At 41.7% G+C, this 5,602-nt stretch overlaps 1 pseudogene; it reads left to right on the top strand.

The window, feature by feature from the left end:
• Nucleotides 1-1,460: 1,460 nt before the first annotated feature.
• Nucleotides 1,461-4,932, top strand: LOC101648554 (annotated as a pseudogene).
• Nucleotides 4,933-5,602: the final 670 nt, after the last annotated feature.

Genomic DNA, 5,602 nt, shown 5'->3' on the forward strand with positions numbered 1-5,602 from the left:
CCTCCTCCCTGGGGGACAGACAACCGAAAAGTGAGTGAAGGGAGACGTCGGACAGGGCAAGATATGACAAAATACCCATTTATAAACTATCAAGGGCTCATGAGGGAGGGGAGCGGGGAGGGAGGGGAAAAAATGAGGACCTAACGTCGGGGGTTTAAGTGGAGAGAAAATGTTTTGAGAAACGATGTACAAATGCGCTTTACACAATCGATGTGTGTATGGATTGGGATAACAGTTGTATGAGTCCCTAATAAAATGTTAAAAAAAAAAAAAAAGAAACATGAAACATTTATAAAATGATATTGAACAGAATGTTTGTTCCCTTGGTTTTTAATTCAAAAGTCTGTCCAGGATATTTTGGTACTTTCCTATTGCTTTCATTTCTGAAATAACACTCTCTTATCTATGAAAGCCTTTCTTGAATTCTAGTCCTATTTCAAGCCTAGTTACTAACTCGTGAGTTTGGCTAATTGCTTACATCATCTCCCTGGATAGTAGCTTATTTGTTAACATGAGAAAAATTGTTTCTACACACTCCATAGGGCAGACATGTAGATAATGAGTGAACATATTGAGTTCTTAATAATTCAAAAGCATATACAACTTTTAATGTGGGAAATTTTATAAGATAAATGACCATTTCTTCAACAAAATAATAACCAAGGTAAAATGTGGAAGGAAAAATAACCTGTAGATTTCCTTTTAACCTATAGATTAAAACAGGCCTAAGAGAGAGAGGAGCTTCTGAGACCTGTCAGCTAAATGGAATGTGCAGGCTTAAGTTGAGGCTTGCTTTCAACAAAAATTGAATATATATGTTGAATATATATATATATATACACACATTTACATATACATATGACACCATTTGGGACATTAGAACACTGGATAAGCATTAGCCTCATATTGTTTGGGGGGCATTCTTCTTTAAGGTATGATAATGATATTTAACACAAGCCACAGTGGCAGAGATTTGTTTGCAAATAATGGCTGGGATGTGGAGCAACTCCTCCTACCACCAGCCCAAATTACAGCAATCCATGGATGGGGACAGGTTTTTAAATAAGACTGAGTATATAATAAATATAACTCTGGGTAATAGATAAATAGGAACTGGGCAATTGATTATGCAGTTCAATTTTTTCTATGTTTGACATTTTTCACGATAAAACTTTAATAACTAAGTTTTAATTTTTTAAAAATACTATATTTATAACTTTATAAATACTATCTTTATAGCCACCATTAATCAGCTTGACATACTGTGTGACTTGCATGCTGTGAGACTAGAAACTATGCACCTATAAGTAAATACCAGCAGGTTCACGCACAGTAGAGAGGGGTGAGTGGGGCTGCCAGACTAATAAACTGAAGAAGGAATCGGCTGTCCATTTCTAAGTGGTTCTCTATGGTAAACCTTACAGACTGCGGCAGAAGAGTGTCAAATATAATGCCAGAAGATGGGTGCCTCAAGGTGGGAGGAATTCAAATTATGACTGGGAACAAGCTGTCACCTCAAAGCAGGGTTCATCTATAAATGTGGAGGGAGGAAAGCTTTCAAGTCCTCCATCTGCTGATGGGGACTAGCAAAAAGCAAGCCTCTGGGAACTGAGAACATATCAATGGAAATGCTTCAAAAAGTTAAAGTACTGGAAGCACTCATTTGCCTTTGCCAAGAAATGTAGACAACAGCTACCTGCTCAACCAACTGAAAGAGATCCATGTATGTGTGTCCATTACAAAGAGAGCGGAGACCAAGAGAATGTGGATGTGATCTAACAATACCATAAATATGACATACAAGTGAAATTTTGTTGAAGATAATTTAAAAAACAATTGTAGCAGTCCCCACAGACCTCTCTACAGATTCCCTGCTTCATGCCAGTATGTTACACTGGGGCCTGCCCCATTCCTAACTACGTGAACAACCCCACCCCCCCCTTTCCCTCCCAGAAGAATGCACTACAGAGGACAGCACTGAAGCTACAGCTCAGGGAGAGGGGCACATCGGATCAGAGCTCACAGGAGCAAAAGAAGAGGGAAGGAGAGAGAGTGGAACACATCCTGGGCCACCAAGCCCTGAGGACGATATTCCTGTTCAGAGCAGCCAAAGCACAGAGGCACCATAGGACGGGCCCCACCACGAGACAGGGTATCTCTCACTGACCCATAGCACTATGAGGGCTAACACTGGAGGCACAGTGCAGGACTTGTGCCCGGAAACGCTGGGGCAGAACACTAAGGGCGTGAAACAGAGCAGCAAGGGGAGCAAAGCAATGAAGTCCCTGGGGAATACTAAAAATAGACTTTGGGGCCAGGGCATGGCACCCCATCAGACTCGACCAGAAAATACGTTGAAAGGTCAACAAAGAGACCTGAAAGTGTTTATAGCAGTGGTTCTCAACCTTCTTCCTAATGCCACAACACTTTAATACAGTTCCTCATGTTGTGGATACCCCCAACCATAAACTTATTTTCGTTGTTACTTCATTACTGTAATATTGATACTTTGATGAATTTTAATGTAAATATCTGATATGTAGGATATAGTTTCATTGTTAAAAATTGAACATAATTAAAGCCTAGTGATTAATCACAAATACAATATGTAATTCCATATTATGAAATATTTATTTCTAATGACAAATAAATGAAATTTTGACTTGAAGCATGGTGTAGCATGGGTAACCGTCTTCACTCCAGGTACTCGTATGTGGGCATAGCTGCATGTGGGTGTATGAATATGTGTTTTCCGATGGTCTTTGGTGATCCCTGTGAAAGGGTCATTAAACCCCCAAAAGGGTAGCGACCCACTGGTTGAGAACTGCTGGTTTTTAGGCTTTTCTTTTTGTTGTTGTTGTTTGTTTGTTTTGTTTTCTTTTGTTGTTTTGTTTAGCTCTGCCTTGTTTTTGTGCTTATTATTGTTCCTGCATGTTTATCTAGAGAAGATAGGCGGGATAAACAATCCAGAGGAGAAAACAATGGGACCAATGCTTCCGGGGGGACATGGGAGAGGGGAGGCAGGGAAAGGAAGTGGGTGTTAACAAACCCAGGGACAGGGGAACAAGTGATCTAAAATCGATGGCGAGGATGGTGTAGGATGCCTGGTAGGGCTTCATCAAGGGCATTCCTGAAACCCAAATGAAGGCTGAACATGAGAATGGGACAAGAGGAAAATAAAAGGAAATAGAGGAAAAAACTAGGAGGTAAAGGGCATTTATAGAGGTCTAAATACAGGCATGTACATCTGTAAATATATTTATATAGAACAATAGGGAAATAGATCTATGTACATATATTTATATGTTAAGTATCAAGGTAGCAGACCAACATTGGGCCTCTACTCAAGTACTCCCTCAATGCAAGAACACTTTGTTCTAATAACCTGGCATTCTGTGATGCTCACCTTCTCCACACGATTGCTGAAGGCAAAATGGGTGCATAGCAAATGTGGTGAAGAAAGCTGATGGTGCCCAGCTATCAAAAGATATAGCATCTTGAGTCTTAAAGGCCTGAAGACAAACAAGCAGTCATCTAGCTGAGAACCAACAAAGTCCAAATGGAAGAAGCACACCAGCCTGTGTGGTCATGAGGTGTCAATGGGATCAGGTATCGGGCATCAAAGAGGCAGAACAAAAAATCATATCAATGTGAATGAGGGGGAGTACAGAGTGGAGACCCAAAGCCCATCTCTAGATAATTGGACATCCCCTTACAGAAGGGTCACAAGGAAGAGATGAGCTAATCAGGATACAATATAGCGTCAATGAAACATACAACTTCCCTCTAGTTCTTTATTGCTCCCCCCCCACCCCACCCCACTATCATCATCCCAATTCTACCTTACAAATCTGGCTAGAACCAGAGTATGTACACAGGTACAGATAAGAGCTGGAAACACAGGGAATTCAGGAAAGATAAATCCCTCAGGACCAATAATGAGAGTAATGATACCAAGAGGGTAAGGGGTAGGTGGGGGGAGAAAGGGGGAACAGATCACAATGATCTACATATAACCCCCTCCCAGGGAGACAGACAATAGAAAAGTGGGTGAAGGGAGACATCGATCAGTGTAAAACATGAAATAATAATAATACCTTATAAATTATCAAAGGTTTGGGAGGGAGGGAGGGGGAAAATGAGGAGCTGATACCAAGGGTTCAAGTAGAAAGAAAATGTTTTGAAAATGATGATGGGGCCGTTTTTGTCCCATATCTTAGAGTTCTACCCTTTTGTCTGCAACCCTCTTTTCCTCGGCTGCCACCCACCTCCTGGTACAGCCCCACCATAGGTTTTGGAGACTTGAAAAGCCCTGTCGGCCTTCAGGTGCTCAATGATTACCTGGCCAATAAGAGCACATCGAAGGGTCTGTGCCATCACAAGCAGATGTGGCAGTGTTTGAAACAATCTCTGGCCCTCCACCCGCTGACTTGTATCATGCCCTATGTTGGTATAATCACATCACGTTGTCTGAAAAGGAAAAGGCCCATTTGCCAGGAGTAAAGAAAGCTTTGGGCAAGTACAGCCCTACTAATGTGGAAGACACCACAGGACGTGGCGCTGCAGACAGTAAGGATGATGACGACATTGATCTCTTTGGATCTGAGGAGGAGGAAGAAAGTGAAGAACAGTATGAGTCAAAGAGAGCCAAGACGCCTGCACTTGTTGCCAAGTCTTCCGTCTTACTAGATGTGAAACCGTGGGATGATGAGACCGATATGGCAACATTGCAAGAGGCATCAGAAGCATTCAAGCAGACAGCGTGGTCTGGGGCTTGTCCAAGCTCGTTGCAGTGGGGTATGGAATTTAAAAAATTCAAAGACAGTGTGTAGTTGAAGATGATAAAGTTGGTACAGATGTGCTGGAAGAATAGATAACTGCTTCTCAGACTATGTGCAATCAGTGGATGTGGCTGCTTTTAATAAGCTCTAACATTCCTCCTGGATGGTTGCACTTAAATAAATGACTAAAAGACAAAAAAGAAAAAGAATGGCAACAATGGTGGCAACAAATGTACAAATGTGCTTGACACAATGGATGGATGTGTGTATTGTGATAAGAGTTGTATGAGCCCCCAATAGAATTATTTTTTTTAAAAACAAAACAATTGTAGCAGTATAATCCTAGGGAACTACCAGAAATTCTAGCTGGATTCAGAAGAGAATGTGGAATGAGGGAATATCATTTCTGATTTCAGATGGATCTTGGCTGAAAGCAGAGAACACCAGAAAGATGTTCACTTGTGTTTTATTGAGTATGCACTGGGTGGATCAGAACAAACTAATGGATACCGTTGTGAGGAACAGAGAATCCAGAACACTTCATGTTGCCTATGCAGAACCTGTACACAGACCAAGAAGCAGTCGTTACGGAAACGAAGGAATAGTGCAAGGTTTAAAATCAGGGATGGTGCGCATCAGCATTGGGTCCTTTCACCGTGTCTGCATGCTGAGCAGACAACCCCAAAAGCTGGACTCTCTGGGAGACTGGAATATCGGAGAAGGGCTTATGAAGCTTCAAATGCAGACGATGCAGCCTTGCTTGCTGAGAGGGAGGAGGACTTGAAGCACTTGCTGCTGAAAACTCAATGGATTACAACTCA

Source organism: Echinops telfairi, unplaced genomic scaffold, assembly GCF_000313985.2.
Source record: "Echinops telfairi isolate 266 unplaced genomic scaffold, ASM31398v2 ScPeMD7_3;HRSCAF=10, whole genome shotgun sequence".
Taxonomy (NCBI): Eukaryota; Metazoa; Chordata; class Mammalia; order Afrosoricida; family Tenrecidae; genus Echinops; species Echinops telfairi.